General features: G+C 48.8%; 1 long non-coding RNA gene across 1 annotated transcript in view; it reads right to left on the bottom strand.

Annotated features, from left to right (window-relative positions):
* Window positions 1–1,446: 1,446 nt before the first annotated feature.
* The window catches only part of LOC141078002 (uncharacterized), a 50,138-nt gene continuing 26,323 nt past the window's right edge, over window positions 1,447–25,261 (bottom strand). The window contains exon 2 of the long non-coding RNA XR_012227633.1: window positions 1,447–1,509. This is a non-coding gene — a long non-coding RNA (uncharacterized lncRNA). The remainder of the gene's footprint in view (window positions 1,510–25,261) is intronic.

Genomic DNA, 25,261 nt, shown 5'->3' with positions numbered 1-25,261 from the left:
CTCATTAACTGAAAACTACAAATACAGATTATACAACAGTAAACCAGAGTTGCCCTCATTTATGGTGGACCATTGGAGCTACTATGGATCCTGAGCAGAAGATTAGAGAAAATAATATTGCTCTCCATTTCAGGAGAGATTGTGCAGTAATCTGAATTCCTTAGGATCAGAAACAATGTAATTGGCGGTAAGTTCTATAGAAAAGGGCTTTTACTGCCCAAAGTCATTTGAACAGTTTTGGGTGGAGGAGAATGTTGTGGTCTAGAGGCAAAATGGTGACCATGGTAATACGGCCGGACTACACCACCGATAAAGCAGCCACAGCCGGTGACTGAGAGGAATCTGTGACTTCTCTGCATTCAGTGGTCACTACTCACCTGGGTAGTCATATGTGGGAATCTCCTCTTTACACCGCTCATCATCTCTCACATATGTCTCTGTAGGATTAATATGGGTCAGATCTTCACCCTGAAACAAATATTGTAAAAGTCACAGACAGATGGAGAAGTCCCATCTATGATCAGCTCTAATCCTGCTATCTCCACCGTTCTCATTACACAAGTATAAAACATATAATACTGGTGGATAAAACAAGACTGAGCACAAGACCTTCACAGCCGTCTACACATCATAGGGGAGATCTCCTGACACCTTCTCTCCATCTACCTGATGATCCTGAGGAGCACTGGGATCTTCTTGGTTACAGTCCTGTGGAAGAAGAGGACGGGGACATCTCTCTGGTGTTGTCCTCTTACTGGATAGATCTGGAGGAAACACATACAGGGACTGAATTCATTCTCTACATACAGATTATAGGCCGTGTGTATTTAGTCCTGTCTATTACCTGGAGATGTGAGGGGCTGGGGAACCTCCATTATGACGTTCTTGCACAAATCTCTGTGTCCTTCTAAATACTCCCACTCCTCCATGGAGAAATAAACAGCAACATCCTGACACCTTATAGGAACCTGACACATACAATGATACCGTCATCCCCCCGATCCCTTCATAGTGTTACTGTATAATGTCCCAGCATTCCCAGTGGTGTCACCTCTCCAGTCAGCAGCTCAATCATCTTGTAGATGAGTTCTAGGATCTTCTGGTCATTGATGTCCTCATGGATCAGGGGGTGAGGTGGAGGCCCCGTGATTAGGCTCAGGGGTCTTCCACATCCCTCAGACACAGGGTCCTGACAGCGATCACTAGAGGTCTTCTTCACCACTGTGTAATCCTGGTAATGGAGAGACACATTAATAAATCTCACTCCAGACATTTCCAGAGTCCTCACCTCTCCAGTTCTGTCCATCTGTTATTCCCATAGATAAGAATGATGTAATGTGACGTCATCAGAATCTCTCACCCCTCCAGTGAGACGGAAGAGGATCTCTAGGGTGAGGTGTAATATCCTCTCCGCCATCTTGTCTCTGTCCATATCCATCTTGATGGGTAAATCAGGAAAATTCTCCTCTGTAGAAGATCTTCACTGAGAGGATCCGATATTGTAGAGACCTGAATGAGAAGAAGATGATCCGATGTAACATCATAAGAATCCTGTGTAATAATACAATTACTGGAGATAATAAGGGAAACATATGAGGAGATTTATTATCTTACTGGGTTTAGTTTTCTTCCCTGACATCTACTAATAAAACCTATATATTTAGGCCCCAGACAACAAGCAGTTTCCTCCTCGGAGTCGGCAGCTGAACACGTTCCTCATAGACTCATCTTCCATAACGCTAATTCTCGTCTCATTACCGACACTGGAATCGGCATTAGCAATACTGCAGGAGATATTCATTACACGCGACATGAGAAATAACTCCTTCATGATGAGGACGACATCTTCATCTTCTACTGCGGCTCTAGAGACAGATTTGGCCAGAGTCGGTCACTGCCTCCATCCCCACCGGCCGTCTATATGAAGGTTTCCCGTCTTCCCCGCACTGGAATCTTCTATCCCGTTAGATCTCAGCTCTGAGTCACACACAGAAGTTTGAGGCTTTTAGAAAAGATTTTTTGTTTCCACAAACACAACGGACAGAAATGATCTGATCCCAAAGTCTCCATGTACAGTGATTTATGGGGTTTATTTCTGGCCTTAGGCTTTCCTATATTACAAGAAAAACTCCAGAAAAAGCCGATATTAAAATGTTTCTAAAGAAAATTGTCTCCAACAATTCTTGTAAGAAGAAAAAAATATGCAAAAAGCAGAAGACACATTTTATAATTTTTAACGTGAAACATTTATTAAAAATAAATTAATCTTTTTGGTCCCCAGAACATAGATGTACACCGCAGGGACGGCACAGATGAGGCTTCAACAAAAACCTTGACAGTTTTACCACTTGCTGCTGTGAAAAGCAAACATGGCATCTAAGAAGGTGTGACAGAGTTTGGCTGAATGCCCCCCCGCCTCCAAGTACTCGATAGTATGGGGCGGCCTAGTTACTGCGATACTTACATGCCTAATAATGGGGTCTGGGCTGCAATGTATGAAGGTCTATTAGGCCAGAGGCAGCGTCCAATAAGTTACCTTATAGCGCCCCCATACACATTAGACTAAAGTTCCATGAAAGCACTGTATTCGGGGGGTTTAGCCGACCATATAATGTATTTGGGGGCCTCCCGACAGATGATGTCAGGGCAGAGAAGGATCTGGCATCCTGAATTTCAGAGGATAATCTGTTTGTTCTTCCTGTAGATAATCCTCCTCTAGAGGAGTCTGGAGGCGACTCTCTCATACAGACCACAGGAAAGCTGGAATATTTGTGTGTATGGGGGAGTCGGGAGAGATCGCCGTCTGCCAAATGACCGTTCAGCCAACTCTGATCTCATGTGTATGGGGCCGCTAGTATTACACTGACAGGCAGTGATGATACACGGCACTACAGTAGTACAGGGCATCACCGGAGCCATCAGAGGCTTGTATGTTGTATGATCGCACTGATCAGAGGGGTTTAAAAAGGTTTAAAGAGGAAAAAAATATCACAGTTTCAGCAACAAGAAATATCCATCACTATATGGAAAGCAGAGTCACTGCACAATGTTAGTTACGTCACGTCCATAACTACTTTATTATACTCTATTATCCTGTACACAGTGGAGTAGATAGAAATCACAGATCCCACAGCAATAGCTGGAATTGGGCCCTCCAACGCAAAGAAAAAAAAATCTATCTATATACACTTCAAAAAAATAAAGGGAACACTTAAACAACAGAATATAACTCCAAGTAAATCAAACTTCTGTGAAATCAAACTGTCCACTTAGGAAGCAACACTGACTGACAATCAATTTCACATGCTGTTGTGCAAATGGAATAGACAACAGATGGAAATTATTGGCAATTATCAAGACACCCTCAATAAAGGAGTGGTTCTGCAGGTGGGGACCACAGACCACATCTCAGTACCAATGCTTCTGGCTGATGTTTTGGTCACTTTTGAATGTTGGTTGTGCTTTCACACTCGTGGCAGCATGAGACGGACTCTACAACACACACAAGTGGCTCAGGTAGTGCAGCTCATCCAGGATGGCACATCAATGTGAGCTGTGGCAAGGTTTGCTGTGTCTGTCAGCGTAGTGTCCAGAGGCTGGAGGCGCTACCAGGAGACAGACCAGTACACCAGGAGATATGGAGGGGGCCGTATGAGGGCAACAACCCAGCAGCAGGACCGCTACCTCCGCCTTTGTGCAAGGAGGAACAGGAGGAGCACTGCCAGAGACCTGCAAAATGATTTTCAGCAGGCCACAAATGTGCATGTGTCTGCACAAACGGTTAGAAACTGACTCCATGAGGATGGTCTGAGGGCCCGACATCCACAGATGGGGGTTGTGCTCACAGCCCAACACCGTACAGGACGCTTGGCATTTGCCACAGAACACCAGGATTGGCAAATTCACCACTGACGCCCTGTGCTCTTCACAGATGGAAGCAGGTTCACACTGAGCACATGTGACAGCCGTGACAGAGTCTGGAGACGCCGTGGAGAGCGATCTGCTGTCTGCAACATCCTTCAGCATGACCGGTTTGGCAGTGGTCAGTAATGGTGCGGGGTGGCATTTCTTTGGAGGCCACACGATGTTGGGCTGTGAGCACAACCCCCATGGAGACACAATTGTGCCTTTACCTGTAGATAAATTCCCAGTGGGGGCAATTTCCAAAATACAATAACTTAAGTGGGGAATTCAGCTCTTTTCACACTTAAGGGATCTGTATATGGAGTCTACAAACTACAGTGGGGAAAACAAGGATTTGTTACGCTGACAATTTTGGGGCTAAAGTCACATTTTTGTGAGGAAATAAAGTAAAATTGTCATTTCTTCCTTCCACATTGCTTAAATTCCTGTCACACTGTCCGAATTCAGATATTGTCCTGTCAGAAAGGAGAATACAGGGAGCAAAAGGGTTAATAGGACTCCCAGGAGGAACCGGCCCAGAAAGCAGAAGATCCAGGAGTGTCCGCCACATATATGACTGCTCTGTGCACACAGGACCTGTGATGAGGTCACAGGAGGGGAGGAGTCAGGGGTCACATGATCGGGGCCTCAGTGTGTGCAGGACTCAGTGTGCTGGAGCGCTCCCGATAATCAGCTGCGTGTGTCGCGCTGTGTGATAGTCACAGCACCTGCATGGAGGGCGACACATGCAGCTGATTATCGGGAGCGCTCCAGGGATCCGGGGTCCCGATGCAGCTATTCGGTAAGCGATATTAGCCAATAACAACTTCTCCGACGATATTCGCTCATCTCTAGTAATAACAGCTCAAAGAAATTCACCAAACTTTTCATTAAGATTAATAGCGAGACCCTATTAAATATTGAGCACCAGCGGGATGAAGCATTAACAGCGGCATGTAAAAGTGTGGGCGCCCCTGGTCAAAATGACAGTTATTGTGGGCAGTAGTAAGATGAAGATGAAATGATCTCTAAGAGGCCGAACCTCTAAGATGACACATGGCCTTTGTATCTTAGGCAAAAATAATAATAAAATATTTATATGTAGACTTTTTTACAATTTCATAATTGCAAAAAGGAAAAAGGGCGATGCAAAACTTTGGGCACCCTTGGAGATTTGTGTACTGAGATAATTTTGACCAAGATTTCACACCTTAATTAGCTTGTTAGGGTTATGGTGAGATCACATGGTAACCAGGAGCTACAGTCTGAGGAAAGGGCTAAAAAGCCTTCACTAGACCCCTGTATAGCTGTATAATGAGGCCCAGGCTTTATAGTGAAGGGACGGAAGTGAGGGCCTGTTCCCAGGAGCTACAGACTGAGGAAAGGGCCAAAAAGCCTTCACTAGACCCCTGTACAGCTGTATAATGAGGCCAAGGCTTTATAGTGAAGGGACAGGAGTGAGGGCCTAATCCCAGGAGCTACAGTCTGAGGAAAGGGCTAAAAAGTCTTCACTAGACCCCTGTACAGCTGTATAATGAGGCCCAGGCTTTATAGTGAAGAGACAGGAGTGAGGGCCTGTTCCCAGGAGCTACAGTCTGAGGAAAGGGCTAAAAAGCCTTCACTAGACCCCTGTACAGCTGTATAATGAGGCCCAGGCTTTATAGTGAAGGGACAGAAGTGAGGGTCTGTGCACAGGAGCTACAGTCTGAGGAAAGGGCTAAAAACCCTTCACTAGACCCCTGTACAGCTGTATAATGAGGCCCAGGCTTTATAGTGAAGGGACAGAAGTGAGGGCCTGTGCCCAGGAGCTACAGTCTGAGGAAAGGGCTAAAAAGCCTTCACTAGACCCCTGTACAGCTGTATAATGAGGCCCAGGCTTTATAGTGAAGGGACAGGAGTGAGGGCCTGTGCCCGGGAGCTATAGTCTGAGGAAAGGGCTAAAAAGCCTTCACTAGACCCCTGTAGAGCTGTATAATGAAGCCAGGCTTTATAGTGAAGGGACAGGAGTGAGGGCCTGTGCCCAGGAGCTACAGTCTGAGGAAAGGGCTAAAAAGCCTTCACTAGACCCCTGTACAGCTGTATAATGAGGCTCAGGCTTTATAGTGAAGGGACAGGAGTGAGGGCCTGTTCCCAGGAGCTACAGTCTGAGGAAAGGGCTAAAAAACCTTCACTAGACCCCTGTACAGCTGTATAATGAGGACCAGGCTTTATAGTGAAGGGACAGGAGTGAGGGCCTGTGCCCAGGAGCTACCGTCTGAGGAAAGGGCTAAAAAGCCTTCACTAGACCCCTGTACAACTGTATAATGAGGCCCAGGCTTTATAGTGAAGGGACAGGAGTGAGGGCCTGAGCCCAGGAGCTACAGTCTGAGGAAAGGGCTAAAAAGCCTTCACTAGACCCCTGTACAGCTGTATAATGAGGCCCAGGCTTTATAGTGAAGGGACAGGAGTGAGGGCCTGTGCCCAGGAGCTACAGTCTGAGGAAAGGGCTAAAAAGCCTCAACTAGACCCCTGCACAGCTGTATGAGGTCCATGCTTTATATTGAAGGGACAGGAGTGAGGGCCTGTGCCCAGGAGCTACAGTCTGAGGAAAGGGCTAAAAAGCCTTCACAAGACCCCTGTACAGCTGTATAATGAGGCCCAGGCTTTATAGCGAAGGGATAGAAGGGCCTGTGCCCAGGAGCTACAGTCTGAGGAAAGGGCTAAAAAGCCTTCACTAGACCCCTGCACAGCTGTATAATGAGGTCCAGGCTTTATAGTGAAGGGACAGGAGTGAGGTCCTGTTCCCAGGAGCTACAGTCTGAGGAAAGGACTAAAAAGCCTTCACTAGACCCCTGCACAGCTGTATAATGAGGTCCAGGCTTTATAGTGAAGGGACAGGAGTGAGGTCCTGTTCCCAGGAGCTACAGTCTGAGGAAAGGGCTAAAAAGCCTTCACTAGACCCCTGTACAGCTGTATAATGAGGCCCAGGCTTTATAGTGAAGGGACAGGAGTGAGGGCCTGTGCCCAGGAGCTACAGACTGAGGAAAGGGCTAAAAAGCCTTCACTAGACCCCTGTACAGTTGTGTAATGAGGCCCAGGCTTTATAGCGAAAGGACAGAAGGGCCTGTGCCCAGGAGCTACAGTCTGAGGAAAGGGCTAAAAAGCCTTCACTAGACCCCTGCACAGCTGTATAATGAGGCCCAGGCTTTATAGTGAAGGGACAGGAGTGAAGGCCTGTTCCCAGGAACTACAGTCTGAGGAAAGGACTAAAAAGCCTTAACTAGACCCCTGTACAGCTGTATAATGAGGCCCAGGCTTTATAGTGAGGGAACAGGAGTGAGGGCCTGTGCCCAGGAGCTACAGTCTGAGGAAAGGGCTAAAGAGCCTTCACTAGACCCCTGTACAGCTGTATAATGAGGCCCAGGCTTTATAGTGAAGGGACAGGAGTGAGGGCCTGATCCCAGGAGCTACAGTCTGAGGAAAGGTTTAAAAAGCCTTCACTAGATCCCTGTACAGCTGTATAATGAGGCTCAGGCTTTATAGTGAAGGGACAGGAGTGAGGGCCTGTTCCCAGTTAGAGTTGAGCGAAACGGGTCGAAAAAATTCAAAAGTTGCCGACTTTTGGCAAAGTCGGGTTTCATGAAACGAAACCCGACCCTAGGATGAGGTCGGCCACGAGGTCGGCGATTTACGCGCCAAAGTCGCGTTTCAAAAGTTTGTTTTGCGCTCTTTTTCAGCCAATCAGGATCCACGGACACTGTGGGCAACGTGATGACCTAGGCACGGGTCACCACCATCTTTCAGAAGGGCATGCAAGTGATTGGCTTGCTTTGGTGGGCGTCACAGGGGGTATAAAAGGGCGTGCACGCCGACCGTCATCTTACTTCTGCCGATCTTAGTATAGGGAGAGGTTGCTGCTGATTCTGTAGGGAGAGCGTTAGGCAGGGAAGAAGACCAAAAAACTGCTTCTGCTGCTAGCGATTTGGCCTGCACAACACACAAGTCACTGTGTGTGCAGTGCAAGGGGAGGCTATATTGTGGTGTATCAGTGGTGTTGGTTGTTGGGCTGCCTTTTAAGGCTTCCTGACACGCTGGCATTGCTGTTTACCCACTGCTCCGCAAACTGCTTTTTTAAAAGCAATCCAATCTCCCTTATCCTCTAGTCACTTTTGTCACAGCTGTGCCATCGAGCGTGTCACATAGCACTCAGATATCAGTGGGCCTCACACAATCCACAAGTGTCCAGTGTCCAAAAGTGTACGCAGAGATTCAAAATCTCCATTATCCTCTCGTCAATTTGGTCACAGGCAGCTGTGCCATCGAGTGTGTCACATAGCGCTCAGATATCAGTGGGCCTCACACAATCCACAAGTGTCCAGTGTCCAAAAGTGTACGCAGAGATTCAAAATCTCCATTATCCTCTGGTCACTTTGGTCACAGGCAGCTGTGCCATCGAGCGTATCACATAGCGCTCAGATATCAGTGGGCCTCACACAATCCACAAGTGTCCAGTGTCCAAAAGTGTACGCAGAGATTCAAAATCTCCATTATCCTCTCGTCACTTTGGTCACAGGCAGCTGTGCCATCGAGCGTGTCACATAGCGCTCAGATATCAGTGGGCCTCACACAATCCACAAGTGTCCAGTGTCCAAAAGTGTACGCAGAGATTCAAAATCTCCATTATCCTCTCGTCACTTTGGTCACAGGCAGCTGTGCCATCGAGCGTGTCACATAGCGCTCAGATATCAGTGGGCCTCACACAATCCACAAGTGTCCAGTGTCCAAAAGTGTACGCAGAGATTCAAAATCTCCATTATCCTCTGGTCACTTTGGTCACAGGCAGCTGTGCCATCGAGCGTGTCACATAGCGCTCAGATATCAGTGGGCCTCACACAATCCACAAGTGTCCAGTGTCCAAAAGTGTACGCAGAGATTCAAAATCTCCATTATCCTCTTGTCACTTTGGTCACAGGCAGCTGTGCCATCGAGCCTGTCACATAGCGCTCAGATATCAGTGGGCCTCACACAATCCACAAGTGTCCAGTGTCCAAAAGTGTACGCAGAGATTCAAAATCTCCATTATCCTCTCGTCACTTTGGTCACAGGCAGCTGTGCCATCGAGCGTGTCACATAGCGCTCAGATATCAGTGGGCCTCACACAATCCACAAGTGTCCAGTGTCCAAAAGTGTACGCAGAGATTCAAAATCTCCATTATCCTCTGGTCACTTTGGTCACAGGCAGCTGTGCCATCGAGCGTGTCACATAGCACTCAGATATCAGTGGGCCTCACACAATCCACAAGTGTCCAGTGTCCAAAAGTGTACGCAGAGATTCAAAATCTCCATTATCCTCTGGTCACTTTGGTCACAGGCAGCTGTGCCATCGAGCGTGTCACATAGCGCTCAGATATCAGTGGGCCGCACACAATCCACAAGTGTCCACTGTCCACAAGTGTACGCAGAGATTCAAAATCTCCATTATCCTCTCGTCACTTTGGTCACAGGCAGCTGTGCCATCGAGCGTGTCACATAGCGATCAGATATCAGTGGGCCTCACACAATCCACAAGTGTCCAGTGTCCAAAAGTGTGCGCAGAGATTCAAAATCTCCATTATCCTCTCGTCACTTTGGTCACAGGCAGCTGTGCCATTGAGCGTGTCACATAGCGCTCAGATATCAGTGGGCCTCACACAATCCACAAGTGTCCAGTGTCCAAAAGTGTACGCAGAGATTCAAAATCTCCATTATCCTCTCGTCACTTTGGTCACAGGCAGCTGTGCCATCGAGCGTGTCACATAGCGCTCAGATATCAGTGGGCCTCACACAATCCACAAGTGTCCAGTGTCCAAAAGTGTACGCAGAGATTCAAAATCTCCATTATCCTCTTGTCACTTTGGTCACAGGCAGCTGTGCCATCGAGCGTGTCACATAGCGCTCAGATATCAGTGGGCCTCACACAATCCACAAGTGTCCAGTGTCCAAAAGTGTACGCAGAGATTCAAAATCTCCATTATCCTCTGGTCACTTTGGTCACAGGCAGCTGTGCCATCGAGCGTGTCACAAAGCGCTCAGATATCAGTGGGCCGCACACAATCCACAAGTGTCCACTGTCCACAAGTGTACGCAGAGATTCAAAATCTCCATTATCCTCCCGTCACTTTGGTCACAGGCAGCTGTGCCATCGAGCGTGTCACATAGCGCTCAGATATCAGTGGGCCTCACACAATCCACAAGTGTCCAGTGTCCAAAAGTGTACGCAGAGATTCAAAATCTCCATTATCCTCTCGTCACTTTGGTCACAGGCAGCTGTGCCATCGAGCGTGTCACATAGCGCTCAGATATCAGTGGGCCTCACACAATCCACAAGTGTCCAGTGTCCAAAAGTGTACGCAGAGATTCAAAATCTCCATTATCCTCTCGTCACTTTGGTCACAGGCAGCTGTGCCATCGAGCGTGTCACATAGCGCTCAGATATCAGTGGGCCTCACACAATCCACAAGTGTCCAGTGTCCAAAAGTGTACGCAGAGATTCAAAATCTCCATTATCCTCTCGTCACTTTGGTCACAGGCAGCTGTGCCATCGAGCGTGTCACATAGCGCTCAGATATCAGTGGGCCTCACACAATCCACAAGTGTCCAGTGTCCAAAAGTGTACGCAGAGATTCAAAATCTCCATTATCCTCTCGTCACTTTGGTCACAGGCAGCTGTGCCATCGAGTGTGTCACATAGCGCTCAGATATCAGTGGGCCTCACACAATCCAAAAGTGTCCAGTGTCCAAAAGTGTGTGCAGAAATTCTAAATCTCCCCTGTCCTATAGACACCTTGTACCTTGTTTTACATTACTATATAGTTTGTTGGATTTTGTCTACATTTCTACCAAAAATGAGGAAGGCTGGTGGAAGAGGCCGTGGAATTGGGCGGGGGTTGGCAGCTGGTAATGATGGTGTTGGTGGTGGATCTGATGGTAGTGGCAAGAGCAAAATAGGACCGAATGCAGGAGGTGCTGACCCTGCGTCATCGTCTGGCTACATAAGGCCTCGAACGCTTAGTTTTCTAGGAGTTGGCAAACCGCTTTTAAAGGCAGAGCATCAGGAAAAAGTTTTGTCTTACATTGCTGACTCAGCTTCCAGCTCTATCGCCTCCTCTTCTTCAGTTGTAAAAAGTAAAAGCACTGAGTCGTCATTGGAGGCTCATGTTCATGAACCACACCTTTCCTTGTGTCCTTCACCCTAACCAAGATTGAAGGATGACGCAGGCCATACTACTGATTACTCCATGGAGCTGTTTTCACATACCATGCCTGGATTATCAAGTCAAATGGTGAATTACCCAGGCCAAGATGAATCTGACATGGAGTGCACTGATGCACAGCCGCTGATGGATGATTCTGCTGGTACATTCGCTCAGAGCACTACATTGTCCTCGCAGTGTACAGAGCCAGATTTTGACCCTGATGAGACTCAGGTGCCCCTTCCCGCACACTATACCACCATACACGGTGACACAGAGAAAGGTACACATGACATAGAAGAGGAGGTGATGGATGACCCAGTTGTTGACCCAGATTGGCATCCATTGGGGGAAGAGGGTGCTGCTTCCAATAGCTCAGATGAGGAGCATCCACAGCAGACATCGACATCGCAACAGCTGTTATCTGGCAGGCCCGGAGCACTCCAAAGACAGGTTCCAAACATCAAAAGAGTTGCTGGACAGCTTGTCCAGAGGGTCAAAAGATCACAGCGTGCTAGGCCGCAAAATGTCTGCCAAAGTAGGAAGAGTGCAGTGTGGCACTTTTTTGAACAAAATCCTCATGATCAGGCCAAGGTTATCTGTAAGAAGTGCGCAAAGACCTTTAGCCGAGGGAAAAATCTGAAAAATTTGAATACCAGTTGCATGCTTAGACATTTAACCAGCATGCACTTGCAAGCGTGGACACAACACCAAACCTCAAGTGCCACATGTGCAACTGATCACAACGAAGGTAGTCAGCAACGCTACATTGCTTCCCCCACTGTAAGCCCACCGGTTAGCACAGCAGCAAATGTTGAGGTGTCGTTGCAAGGCCACAGCAGTCAGGGAATCCCACTGTTATATCAACGAAAGACTGATTCTAGGCCATCAGAAAGAACACCAACTCCATCACCATCATCAACCCTCTCTCAGTCCGCCCTGTCCACCGCTACTTCCACCATATGCAGCTCTCAAGTCCAGCTCACCCTCCCAGACACTATGAGTAGGTCAAGAAAGTACTCAGTCTCTCATCCGCGTACACTGGGTTTGAACGCCCACATTGCCAAACTAATCTCGTTTGAGATGATGCCCTTTCGGTTGGTGGAAAGCACAGCTTTCCGCGAACTCATGGCCTATGCAGTACCACGCTATGACCTACCCAGTCGCCACTTCTTCTCTCGCAAAGCCATCCCAGCCCTCCACCATCATGTGAAAGACCGCATTGTCCATGCACTCAAGCAGTGAGCGGAAAGGTGCACCTCACAACTGATGCATGGTCCAGTCGGCATGGCCAGGGCCGTTACGTGTCCATCACTGCGTACTGGGTTAATGTGGTGGATGCAGGGTCCACAGGGGACAGCGGTGGTGGGACAGTGCTGCCTAGCCCACGGTATAGGAAACAGTTGGCTGTAGGCGTTCGACCCTCCTCCTCCTCCTCCAGAAGCGAAAGCTCGTCCACAGAGCGCAGTCGTACGAGCACTCCATCTGCAGCTGCCACTGTTGCACACGATGTGTCCCCCTATCGAGCAGCTAGTGGAAAGCGTCAGCAGGCTGTGCTGCAGATGATGTGTTTGGGCAACAGACACACCGCCGAGGTGCTGGCCGAGTACTTGAAGCGACAAACTGAGTCATGGCTGGGCAGTGTACATCTTGAGGCAGGCAAGGTAGTTAGTGATAACGGCCGTAATTTTGTGGCAGCCATAGCCCTTTCAAAACTCAGCCACATACCTTGCTTGGCTCACACCTTGAACCTGGTGGTGCAGTGCTTCCTCAAAAATTATCCGGAGTTAACAGCCCTGCTCCAGAAGGTGCGAAGACTGTGCGCGCACATCCGCCGGTCGCCTGTACACTCCGTTCGTATGAAGCTGCAGCGATTGCTCCGCCTTCCCAACCACCGCCTCATTATCGACATTGCAACAAGGTGGAACTCCACCCTGCACATGGTGGAGCGGCTGTGCGAGCAGAGGCAGGCCATAATGCATTTGTGGGAGGATACACGGCCAGGCACTTTGAGAGCAGACATGGAGTTGACAGGTGTGCAGTGGTCGAAGCTGAAAGACCTCTGTAAAGTCCTTCAGTGTTTTGAGGAATGCACACGGCTGGTAAGCGCAGACGACGCCATCCTAAGCATGAGCATCCCACTTATGCGTCTGCTCATGCAAACTTTGACGCACCTTAAGGAGCAGGCGTCTGCAGCCAATGTTGATGAGGAGGAAGAGGAGGAGGGAATCCTTGATGACATTCAGCCATTGTCTGCTCAGGGACCTCTCCTGGACGAGGTGGAGGAAGAAGAAGAGGAGGAGGAGGAGGATGATGGGGATGATTACTTAGGGGAGGAGGATGCATCTCGTGGGGCAAGTGAAAATGTTGGCGTGGCAAGGTCTGGTACAGGGTTTGTGCGTGACTGGAGGGATGTGGATTTGCCAGAAAGTGCTCCTCCACCCAGCACTCGCAGTGCATCATTGACACCGGGAACATTGGCCCACATGTCAGATTATGCCTTGCGGATCCTAAAAAGGGACCCCCGCATTGCCAAAATGATGAACGATGATGACTACTGGTTGGCCAGCATCCTGGATCCACGCTATAAAGGCAAATTACAAAACATCATGCCACAGGAGAACCTTGACCTAATATTGGCTAATAAACAAGCAACTCTGGGAAATCGGTTACTTGAGGCATTCCCAGCACACAGCAGCGGTGATGGTTCTCACACGAGCCGTACGGGCCGGGGGCAGCTTGGCAGAGGTGTTCGTGGTGCACACAGCAGAAGTGGCGTTGGAGACAGGGGTTTCATGACAATGTTGTGGACTGATTTTTCAAATACCGCTCACACAACTGGTAATACTGCATCGATGGAAAGTGACAGGAGACAGCAGTTTTCAACTATGGTTACAAACTACTTTTCCTCCCATATCGATGTTCTCCCACACAGGTCATTCCCCTTTGACTATTGGGCCGCTAAACTGGACACCTGGCCTGAATTGGCCCAATATGCCTTACAGGAGCTCGCTTGCCCAGCTGCAAGTGTGCTATCGGAAAGAGTCTTCAGTGCAGCTGGATCAATCCTGACAGAAAAAAGGACCCGTCTGTCAACCCAAAATGTGGATGATCTAACCTTCATTAAAATGAACCACGCATGGGTTTCCAAGGATTTTGTCCCACCTTCCCCTGATGACACATAGGGTGACAGAAAAAGGGCTTGCTTTGGTCCACCTCTTCCTGGTACTTCACCTATTTCGCCTTTTGCATCAGCTGAATGTCCAACATCAACATATGCCACTTTCTAAAACTCCCTAACTGTGCTGCCTCCCCCCCCATGGCCGGGGTAACCACCTAGCGCACGACACCGTGCGAGTGCCGTTGCCCTGGACAGGTGGGTAGGCCGACTCTTGGGCGCGGGCACTGGCACAGGGTCCCTCATAGTGCAATCAAGTGTCTCTGACGGTGGTGGTGCACACCCGCCGTCAGACACACCGCTGTACTATGAGGGGCCCAGTGCCAGTACCGACGCCCAAGAGTGGGCCCCCCTTGCTTGGGCAGGGCCCCAGCATTTGCAATCTTTACCTCTCCCTGCTCCTCCGCTGTGTAATCTGGGCCGTCAAATCCATACTGTGCCTGACACCGTCTGAGCCTGCCTCCTGAGACATATATTTTGAATGTGTACGCTATCCATACATGTTACCCGGGGATACGGACCCTTTCTAACCTTTGTGCAATCACGTGCAATCCATACTGGGCCTAACACCATCTGAGCCTGCCTCATGCTGTATAGACATATATTTTGAATGTGTACGCTATCCATACATGTTATCCAGGGATACGGTACCCTTTCTAACCTTTGTGCAATGGCGTGCAATCCATACTGGACCTAACACCGTCTGAGCCTGCCTCATGCTGTATAGACATATATTTTGAATGTGTATGCTATCCATACATGTTATCCAGGGATACGGTACCCTTTCTAACCTTTGTGCAATGACGTGCAATCCATACTGGGCCTAACACCGTCTGAACCTGCCTCATGCTGTATAGACATATATTTTGAATGTGTACGCTATCCATACATGTTATCCAGGGATACGGTACCCTTTCTAACCTTTGTGCAATCACGTGCAATCCATACTGGGCCTAACACCGTCTGAGCCTGCCTCATGCTGTATAGACATATATTTTGAATGTGTACGCTATCCATACATGTTATCCAGGGATACGGTACCCTTTCTAACCTTTGTGCAATCACGTGCAATCCATACTGGGCCTAACACCATCTGAGCCTGCCTCATGCTGTATAGACATATATTTTGAATGTGTACGCTATCCATACATGTTATCCGGGGATACGGTACCCTTTCTAACCTTTGTGCAATGACGTGCAATCCATACTGGGCCTAACACCGTCTGAGCCTGCCTCATGCTGTATAGACATATATTTTGAATGTTTACGCTATCCATACATGTTATCCAGGGATACGGTACCCTTTCTAACCTTTGTGCAATCACGTGCAATCCATACTGGGCCTAACACCGTCTGAGCTTGCCTCATGCTGTATAGACATATATTTTGAATGTGTACGCTATCCATACATGTTATCCAGGGATACGGTACCCTTTCTAACCTTTGTGCAATGACGTGCAATCCATACTGGGCCTAACACCGTCTGAGCCTGCCTCATGCTGTATAGACATATATTTTGAATGTGTACGCTATCCATACATGTTATCCGGGGATACGGTACCCTTTCTAACCTTTGTGCAATCACGTGCAATTCATACTGGGCCTAACACCGTCTGAGCCTGCCTCATGCTGTATAGACATATATTTTGAATGTGTACGCTATCCATACATGTTATCCAGGAATACGGTACCCTTTCTAACCTTTGTGCAATGACGTGCAATCCATACTGGGCCTAACACCGTCTGAGCCTGCCTCATGCTGTATAGACATATATTTTGAATGTGTACGCTATCCATACATGTTATCCAGGGATACGGTACCCTTTCTAACCTTTGTGCAATGACGTGCAATCCATACTGGGCCTAACACCGTCTGAGCCTGCCTCATGCTGTATAGACATATATTTTGAATGTGTACGCTATCCATACATGTTATCCAGGGATACGGTACCCTTTCTAACCTTTGTGCAATGACGTGCAATCCATACTGGGCCTAACACCGTCTGAGCCTGCCTCATGCTGTATAGACATATATTTTGAATGTGTACGCTATCCATACATGTTATCCAGGGATAAGGTACCCTTTCTAACCTTTGTGCAATCACGTGCAATCCATACTGGGCCTAACACCGTCTGAGCCTGCCTCATGCTGTATAGACATATATTTTGAATGTGTACGCTATCCATACATGTTATCCAGGGATACGGTACCCTTTCCAACCTTTGTGCAATGACGTGCAATCCATACTGGGCCTAACACCGTCTGAGCCTGCCTCATGCTGTATAGACATATATTTTGAATGTGTACGCTATCCATACATGTTATCCAGGGATACGGTACCCTTTCTAACCTTTGTGCAATCACGTGCAATCCATACTGGGCGTGAGAGCGGCTGGCGAGCTGTTAAGCAAGCTACAGCACCTGTCCAGACAAGTACAGGGATTCCCTAGCGAGGAGACTTATTTTATTGTTTTCAATGTTGGGACAGCAATTTTTGGGGAGCACTATACTCTGGAGAATGATAGATGGGGCCCACCATACACTGGAACATTCCAAAGGTGGACATCAGACACTGGAGCAGCATTTACAGGGCCCATTATACACTAGAGCATTAGAAATGGGGCCCATTATGTTTGGAGCATTATTTGGGCCCATAAGACAGTGGAGCTTCATCCATGGGGACCAACATATACTGTAGCATTATGTGGAGCTCATCATATACTGTTTCAAACATTATATGGGACCAATGATTCTGTATGGAGAAATAGATGGGCCTCGTCATGAGATGTAAAAAGTGAGGTATTTTTCATTGTACTATACCGCTATTTATCTGCCGTATCGGAGCATGATGAGTTGTGGTATGTGTTAAAGGGGCGCTCTTCCGCCCAGGGCACATGAAAACCTGCAGCCAGCCCCCCCCCACAACTTTAGCCAAATAACCCCCATTTTTCAGTGCATAACTTATATTATGAAGTTAATTAAGGTTGACAAGCTTAAGTAAGAAGAATTGATGCTTTTGGCATTCAAATGGGTACTGTAGGTGTGTTTCCTGTCCTCCTCTCACTGCCGACTTTTATTCCCCATTGACTTACATTGGGTTTCGTGTTTCGGGACGACCCCGACTTTTCCCTATAATCGGACGATCTTGCTCGACCCGACTTTTGGAAAAGTCGGGTTTCACAAAACGAAACGCGACCCTAAAAAACCAAAAGTCGCTCAACTCTATTCCCAGTAGCTACAGACTGAGGAGAGGGCTAAAAAGGCTTCAATAGACCCCTGTACAGCTGTATAATGAGGCCCAGGCTTTATAGTGAAGGGACAGGAGTGAGGGCCTGTGCCCGGGAGCTACAGTCTGAGGAAAGGGCTAAAAAGCCTTCACTAGACCCCTGTACAGCTGTATAATGAGGCCCAGGCTTTATAGTGAAGGGACAGGAGTGAGGGCCTGTGCCCAGGAGCTACAGTCTGAGGAAAGGGCTAAAAAGCCTTCACTAGACCCCTGTACAGCTGTATAATGAGGCCCAGGCCTTATAGTGAAGGGACAGGAGAGAGGGGCTGTGCCCAGGAGCTACAGTCTGAGGAAAGGGTTAAAAAGCCTTCACTAGACCCCTGTACAGCTGTATAATGAGGCCCAGGCTTTATAGTGAAGGGACAGGAGTGAGGGCCTGTTCCCAGGAGCTACAGTCTGAGAAAAGGGCTAAAAAGCCTTCACTAGACCCCTGTACAGCTGTATAATGAGGCCCAGGCTTTATAGTGAAGGGACAGGAGTGAGGGCCTGTGCCCAGGAGCTACAGTCTGAGGAAAGGGCTAAAAAGCCTTCACTAGACCTCTGTACAGCTGTATAATGAGGCCCAGGCTTTATAGTGAAGGGACAGGAGTGAGGGCCTGTTCCCAGGAGCTACAGTCTGAGAAAAGGGCTTAAAAGCCTTCACTAGACCCCTGTACAGCTGTATAATGAGGCCCAGGCTTTATAGTGAAGGGACAGGAGTGAGGGCCTGTTCCCAGGAGCTACAGTCTAAGGAAAGGACTAAAAAGCCTTCACTAGATCCCTGTACAGCTGTATAATGAGGCCCAGGCTTTATAGTGAAGGGACAGGAGTGAGGGCCTGTGCCCAGGAGCTACAGTCTGAGGAAAGGGCTAAAAAGCCTTCACTAGACCCCTGTACAGCTGTATAATGAGGCCCAGGCTTTATCGTGAAGGGACAGGAGTGAGGGCCTGTTCCCAGGAGCTACAGTCTGAGAAAAGGGCTAAAAAGCCTTCACTAGACCCCTGTACAGATTTATAATGAGGCCCAGGCTTTATAGTGAAGGGACAGGAGTGAGGGCCTGTTCACAGGAGCTGCAGTCTGAGGAAAGGGCTAAAGAGCCTTCACTAGACCCCTGCACAGCTGTATAATGAGGCCCGGGCTTTATAGTGAAGGGACAGGAGGGCCTGTGCCCAGGAGCTACAGTCTGAGGAAAGGGCTAAAAAGCCTTCACTAGACCCCTGTACAGCTGTATAATGAGGCCCAGGCCTTATAGTGAAGGGACAGGAGTGAGGGCCTGTGCCCAGGAGCTACAGTCTGAGGAAAGGGCTAAAAAGCCTTCACTAGAGCCCTGTACAGCTGTATAATGAGGCCCAGGCTTTATAGTGAAGGGACAGGAGGGCCTGTGACCAGGAGCTACAGTCTGAGGAAAGGGCTATAAAGCCTTCACTAGACCCCTGTACAGCTGTATAATGAGGCCCAGGCTTTATAGTGAAGGGACAGGAGTGAGGGCCTGTGCCCAGGAGCTACAGTCTGAGGAAAGGGCTAAAAAGCCTTCACTAGACCCCTGTACAGCTGTATAATGAGGCCCAGGCTTTATAGTGAAGGGACAGGAGTGAGGGCCTGTGCCCAGGAGCTACAGTCTGAGGAAAGGGCTAAAAAGCCTTCACTAGACCCCTGTACAGCTGTATAATGAGGCCCAGGCTTTATAGTGAAGGGACAGGAGTGAGGGCCTGTGCCCAGGAGCTACAGTCTGAGGAAAGGGCTAAAAAGCCTTCACTAGACCCCTGTACAGCTGTATAATGAGGCCCAGGCTTTATAGTGAAGGGACAGGAGGGCCTGTTCCCAGGAGCTACAGTCTGAGAAAAGGGCTAAAAAGCCTTCACTAGACCCCTGTACAGCTGTATAATGAGGCCCAGGCTTTATAGTGAAGGGACAGGAGTGAGGGCCTGTTCCCAGGAGCTACAGTCTAAGGAAAGGACTAAAAAGCCTTCACTAGATCCCTGTACAGCTGTATAATGAGGCCCAGGCTTTATAGTGAAGGGACAGGAGTGAGGGCCTGTGCCCAGGAGCTACAGTCTGAGGAAAGGGCTAAAAAGCCTTCACTAGACCCCTGTACAGCTGTATAATGAGGCCCAGGCTTTATAGTGAAGGGACAGGAGTGAGGGCCTGTTCCCAGGAGCTACAGTCTGAGAAAAGGGCTAAAAAGCCTTCACTAGACCCCTGTACAGATTTATAATGAGGCCCAGGCTTTATAGTGAAGGGACAGGAGTGAGGGCCTGTTCACAGGAGCTGCAGTCTGAGGAAAGGGCTAAAGAGCCTTCACTAGACCCCTGCACAGCTGTATAATGAGGCCCGGGCTTTATAGTGAAGGGACAGGAGGGCCTGTGCCCAGGAGCTACAGTCTGAGGAAAGGGCTAAAAAGCCTTCACTAGACCCCTGTACAGCTGTATAATGAGGCCCAGGCCTTATAGTGAAGGGACAGGAGTGAGGGCCTGTGCCCAGGAGATACAGTCTGAGGAAAGGGCTAAAAAGCCTTCACTAGAGCCCTGTACAGCTGTATAATGAGGCCCAGGCTTTATAGTGAAGGGACAGGAGGGCCTGTGACCAGGAGCTACAGTCTGAGGAAAGGGCTATAAAGCCTTCACTAGACCCCTGTACAGCTGTATAATGAGGCCCAGGCTTTATAGTGAAGGGACAGGAGTGAGGGCCTGTGCCCAGGAGCTACAGTCTGAGGAAAGGGCTAAAAAGCCTTCACTAGACCCCTGTACAGCTGTATAATGAGGCCCAGGCTTTATAGTGAAGGGACAGGAGTGAGGGCCTGTGCCCAGGAGCTACAGTCTGAGGAAAGGGCTAAAAAGCCTTCACTAGACCCCTGTACAGCTGTATAATGAGGCCCAGGCTTTATAGTGAAGGGACAGGAGTGAGGGCCTGTGCCCAGGAGCTACAGTCTGAGGAAAGGGCTAAAAAGCCTTCACTAGACCACTGTACAGCTGTATAATGAGGCCCAGGCTTTATAGTGAAGGGACAGGAGGGCCTGTTCCCAGGAGCTACAGTCTGAGAAAAGGGCTAAAAAGCCTTCACTAGACCCCTGTACAGATTTATAATGAGGCCCAGGCTTTATAGTGAAGGGACAGGAGTGAGGGCCTGTTCCCAGGAGCTGCAGTCTGAGGAAAGGGCTAAAGAGCCTTTACTAGACCCCTGCACAGCTGTATAATGAGGCCCGGGCTTTATAGTGAAGGGACAGGAGGGCCTGTGCCCAGGAGCTACAGTCTGAGGAAAGGGCTAAAAAGCCTTCACTAGACCCCTGTACAGCTGTATAATGAGGCCCAGGCCTTATAGTGAAGGGACAGGAGTGAGGGCCTGGGCCCAGGAGCTACAGTCTGAGGAAAGGGCTAAAAAGCCTTCACTAGAGCCCTGTACAGCTGTATAATGAGGCCCAGGCTTTATAGTGAAGGGACAGGAGTGAGGGCCTGTGCCCAGGAGTTACAGTCTGAGGAAAGGGCTAAAAAGCCTTCACTAGACCCCTGTACAGCTGTATAATGAGGCCCAGGCTTTATAGTGAAGGGACAGGAGTGAGGGCCTGTTCCCAGGAGCTACAGTGTGAGGAAAGGGCTAAAAAGCCTTCACTAGACCCCTGTACAGCTGTATAATGAGGCCCAGGCTTTATTGTGAAGGGACAGGAGTGAGGGCCTGTGCCCAGGAGCTCCAGTCTGAGGAAAGGGCTAAAAAGCCTTCACTAGACCCCTGTACAGCTGTATAATGAGGTCCAGGCTGTATAGTGAAGGGACAGGAGAGAGGGGCTGTGCCCAGGAGCTACAGTGTGAGGAAAGGGCTAAAAAGCCTTCACTAGACCCCTGTACAGCTGTATAATGAGGCCCAGGCTTTATAGTGAAGGGACAGGAGTGAGGGCCTGTGCCCAGGAGCTACAGTCTGAGGAAAGGGCTAAAAAGCCTTCACTAGACCCCTGTACAGCTGTATAATGAGGCCCAGGCTTTATAGTGAAGGGACAGGAGTGAGGGCCTGTGTCCATTAGCTATAGTCTGAGGAAAGGGCTAAAAAGCCTTCACTAGACCCCTGTACAGCTGTATAATGAGGACCAGGCTTTATAGTGAAGGGACAGGAGTGAGGGCCTGTTCCCAGGAGCTACAGTCTAAGGAAAGGACTAAAAAGCCTTCACTAGATCCCTGTACAGCTGTATAATGAGGCCCAGGCTTTATAGTGAAGGGACAGGAGTGAGGGCCTGTGCCCAGGAGCTACAGTCTGAGGAAAGGGCTAAAAAGCCTTCACTAGACTCCTGTACATCTTTATAATGAGGTCCAGGCTTTATAGTGAAGGGACAGGAGTGAGGGCCTGTTCCCAGGAGCTACAGTCTGAGGAAAGAGCTAAAAAGCCTTCACTAGACCCCTGTACAGCTGTATAATGAGGCCCAGGCTTTATAGTGAAGGGACAGGAGTGAGGGCCTGTGCCCAGGAGCTACAGTCTGAGGAAAGGGCTAAAAAGCCTTCACTAGACCCCTGTACAGCTGTATAATGAGGCCCAGGCTTTATAGTGAAGGGACAGGAGCTACAGTCTGAGAAAAGGGCTAAAAAGCCTTCACTAGACCCCTGTACAGCTTTATAATGAGGCCCAGGCTTTATAGTGAAGGGACAGGAGTGAGGGCCTGTTCCCAGGAGCTACAGTCTAAGGAAAGGACTAAAAAGCCTTCACTAGATCCCTGTACAGCTGTATAATGAGGCCCAGGCTTTATAGTGAAGGGACAGGAGTGAGGGCCTGGGCCCAGGAGCTACAGTCTGAGGAAAGGGCTAAAAGGCCTTCACTAGACTCCTGTACAGCTGTATAATGAGGTCCAGGCTTTATAGTGAAGGGACAGGAGTGAGGGCCTGTTCCCAGGAGCTACAGTCTGAGGAAAGAGCTAAAAAGCCTTCACTAGTCCCCTGTACAGCTGTATAATGAGGCCCAGGCTTTATAGTGAAGGGACAGGAGTGAGGGCCTGTTCCCAGGAGCTACAGTCTGAGGAAAGGGCTAAAAAGCCTTCACTAGACCCCTGTACAGCTGTATAATGAGGCCCAGGCTTTATAGTGAAGGGACAGGAGCTACAGTCTGAGAAAAGGGCTAAAAAGCCTTCACTAGACCCCTGTACAGCTTTATAATGAGGCCCAGGCTTTATAGTGAAGGGACAGGAGGGCCTGTTCCCAGGAGCTACAGTCTAAGGAAAGGACTAAAAAGCCTTCACTAGATCCCTGTACAGCTGTATAATGAGGCCCAGGCTTTATAGTGAAGGGACAGGAGTGAGGGCCTGGGCCCAGGAGCTACAGTCTGAGGAAAGGGCTAAAAGGCCTTCACTAGACTCCTGTACAGCTGTATAATGAGATCCAGGCTTTATAGTGAAGGGACAGGAATGAGGGCCTGTTCCCAGGAGCTACAGTCTGAGGAAAGAGCTAAAAAGCCTTCACTAGTCCCCTGTACAGCTGTATAATGAGGCCCAGGCTTTATAGTGAAGGGACAGGAGTGAGGGCCTGTGCCCAGGAGCTACAGACTGAGGAAAGGGCTAAAAAGCCTTCACTATAAAGCCTGGGCCTCATTATACAGCTGTACAGGGGTCTAGTGAAGGGACAGGAGGGAGAAAAGTGGGGGAAGGAGCAAGAAGAGCCGGACTGCCCATCACTAACCTGCAGAGCCGCACTCCACATATATGGCTGCTCTGTGCACAGGACCTGTGATGAGGTCACAGAAGGGGAGGAGTCAGAGGTCACATGATCTCCGGAGTGAAGAGGCTCCATGGAGCCTTCTCCTCAGTCAGTGATATTCCCGCCATTATTTGCCCCTCACTACTGGCACAATTACCCCGCGCCGCCTTCTCTACACAGTGTTATGTGTGGAATGTAACGTGTGATTTCTCTGGAGACAAATAGACCCCACACAGGAGGGAATTCTCCCCAGTTACCGGCCGTCTACTATATGGCGGCATATGATTGTGCTATCGACTCCACTCCAGGAGCTAAAATGCCCAAATCTCGGTTATTTCCCCCCTTCCAGAGTCCGGCTGAGGCCGGGGTCACACTTGGGAGAAACTCGCCCGAGTCTCGCTCCTCAGTGCCCTTGTGGATTAGCCTCTGTAGGGGAAACGACACCGGCTGTCAGGGACAGGGGGCCCCAGCATAAATCCAATATTCGTTGTAAGAAAACCCAACCTGATGCCGCCATTCGGGGTAACCAATGCTCCGGCAGTCTGTGACAATGTCAGTAATTATATTTTTTTCTCACTGATTGGTAGATTTGTGTTAATTTTCCTGGATGATATAGTGAGTTACTCCCGTCCTCTGGAGGAGCATGCTGAGCCTGTCAGACAGGGTCTCCAGGTTCTATGTGACAACTATTTATTTGGTAACCTGGAGAAATGACAATTTGTGGTACAGCAGGTCCAGTTCTCAGGACATTTGGCTTCTGCATTGGGGTCTCAGATGGACCCCGTTACGGTCCCAGCAGTCCCTTCATTGGTTTTAGCCAAGTAACCTGAAAGTGTTACAGAGGTTTCTTGTAGTCGAGAAACTGAGGAACAAACAAGCGAAAAATAGAGTCTTACCTGATAACCAGATGTAATGAGAGTAGGGGAGTATTACACTCACCTGATGGAGTGGCGCCTATACACCATGCTCAATGCATAAATCAGCTGCTGCCGGACCCGGGGCCAAAGACCGAGCAGAAGAGCTGATCCGGGTATAATGTGTCTGTACCTGCGCTGCTGATGGAGACGATCGGAGATGGAGATTTTCATTAAAAATGTTTATTTACTTATATTCCGCAGCACCTTACAGTTTGCACACATTATCATCGCTGTCCCCGATGGGGCACACAATCTAAATTCCCTATCAGTATGTCTTTCAAATGAAAAAAACGCCAACAAATCACAAAATGTCAAAGCTCATGAGAAAGTCCGTCACACAAAGATAAATTATAGTTCATGAGAAAACAGAACACACTTACATACAATAATTATATTATAAAGCGCCTATGAATGAAGTGAGGTCACCTAAAAGAATGAATAAAGATATACTGTATCTTTCGGACTATAAGCCGCACCGGACCATAAGACGCAGCCCAAATTTTCAGAAGGAAAATAGGGCAAAAGTTAATGTGTCAAATGAGGGTCTGTCCCACAGTCTGAATTCAGTAAACCCGGGGGGGGTCGGCAGCGCTGGTGGAGCTGGGTCACAGGAGGAGTTCGGGGATCCGGCGATGATCTGACTTATCCCAGGCTGGTGCAGCAGGAGCCTCTGTAACATCTGTAATCTCACTGAGGCCATTTGGAGTAAGGGGGTTTAGTTTATAAATCCAGAAGATTTCTTCCCGATGTAGTTGTCCAATGCGATTCTGATCCTGTGGGGGAATCTCCTCTGTGGGGAATATTTTCAGTTGTGGGGAATCTTTCTTGTGTTTGATGGTGCAGTGACGTGAAAGCCCATGTTGGAGAAAACCCTATGGAGTATTGGAGCGGTGTGAGTTCAGCCTTTTGTGGAGGGGTTGGGTCGTCCTTCCCACATATAATGTCTGGTATGAGCATATAATCACGTATGTAACATGACTGGTGGAACATGACATGGGAGTTTTGATAGGGAAAATTTCACCAGTAGAAATAAGGGTGAATTCAGAGAGACCATGGCAGATCGAGTCACAACAGAGGCAAGTTTTCAGATTGCATGTAATGATTTTATTCGGGAGACAGG

This window comes from Dendrobates tinctorius, unplaced genomic scaffold (assembly GCF_039654945.1).
Source record: "Dendrobates tinctorius isolate UK_male_01 unplaced genomic scaffold, ASM3965494v1 ptg000489l, whole genome shotgun sequence".
In the NCBI taxonomy this organism is placed as follows: domain Eukaryota; kingdom Metazoa; phylum Chordata; class Amphibia; order Anura; family Dendrobatidae; genus Dendrobates; species Dendrobates tinctorius.
Note: the sequence above shows the minus strand (reverse complement) of the source record. Positions and strands in the feature narration are given on the sequence as shown.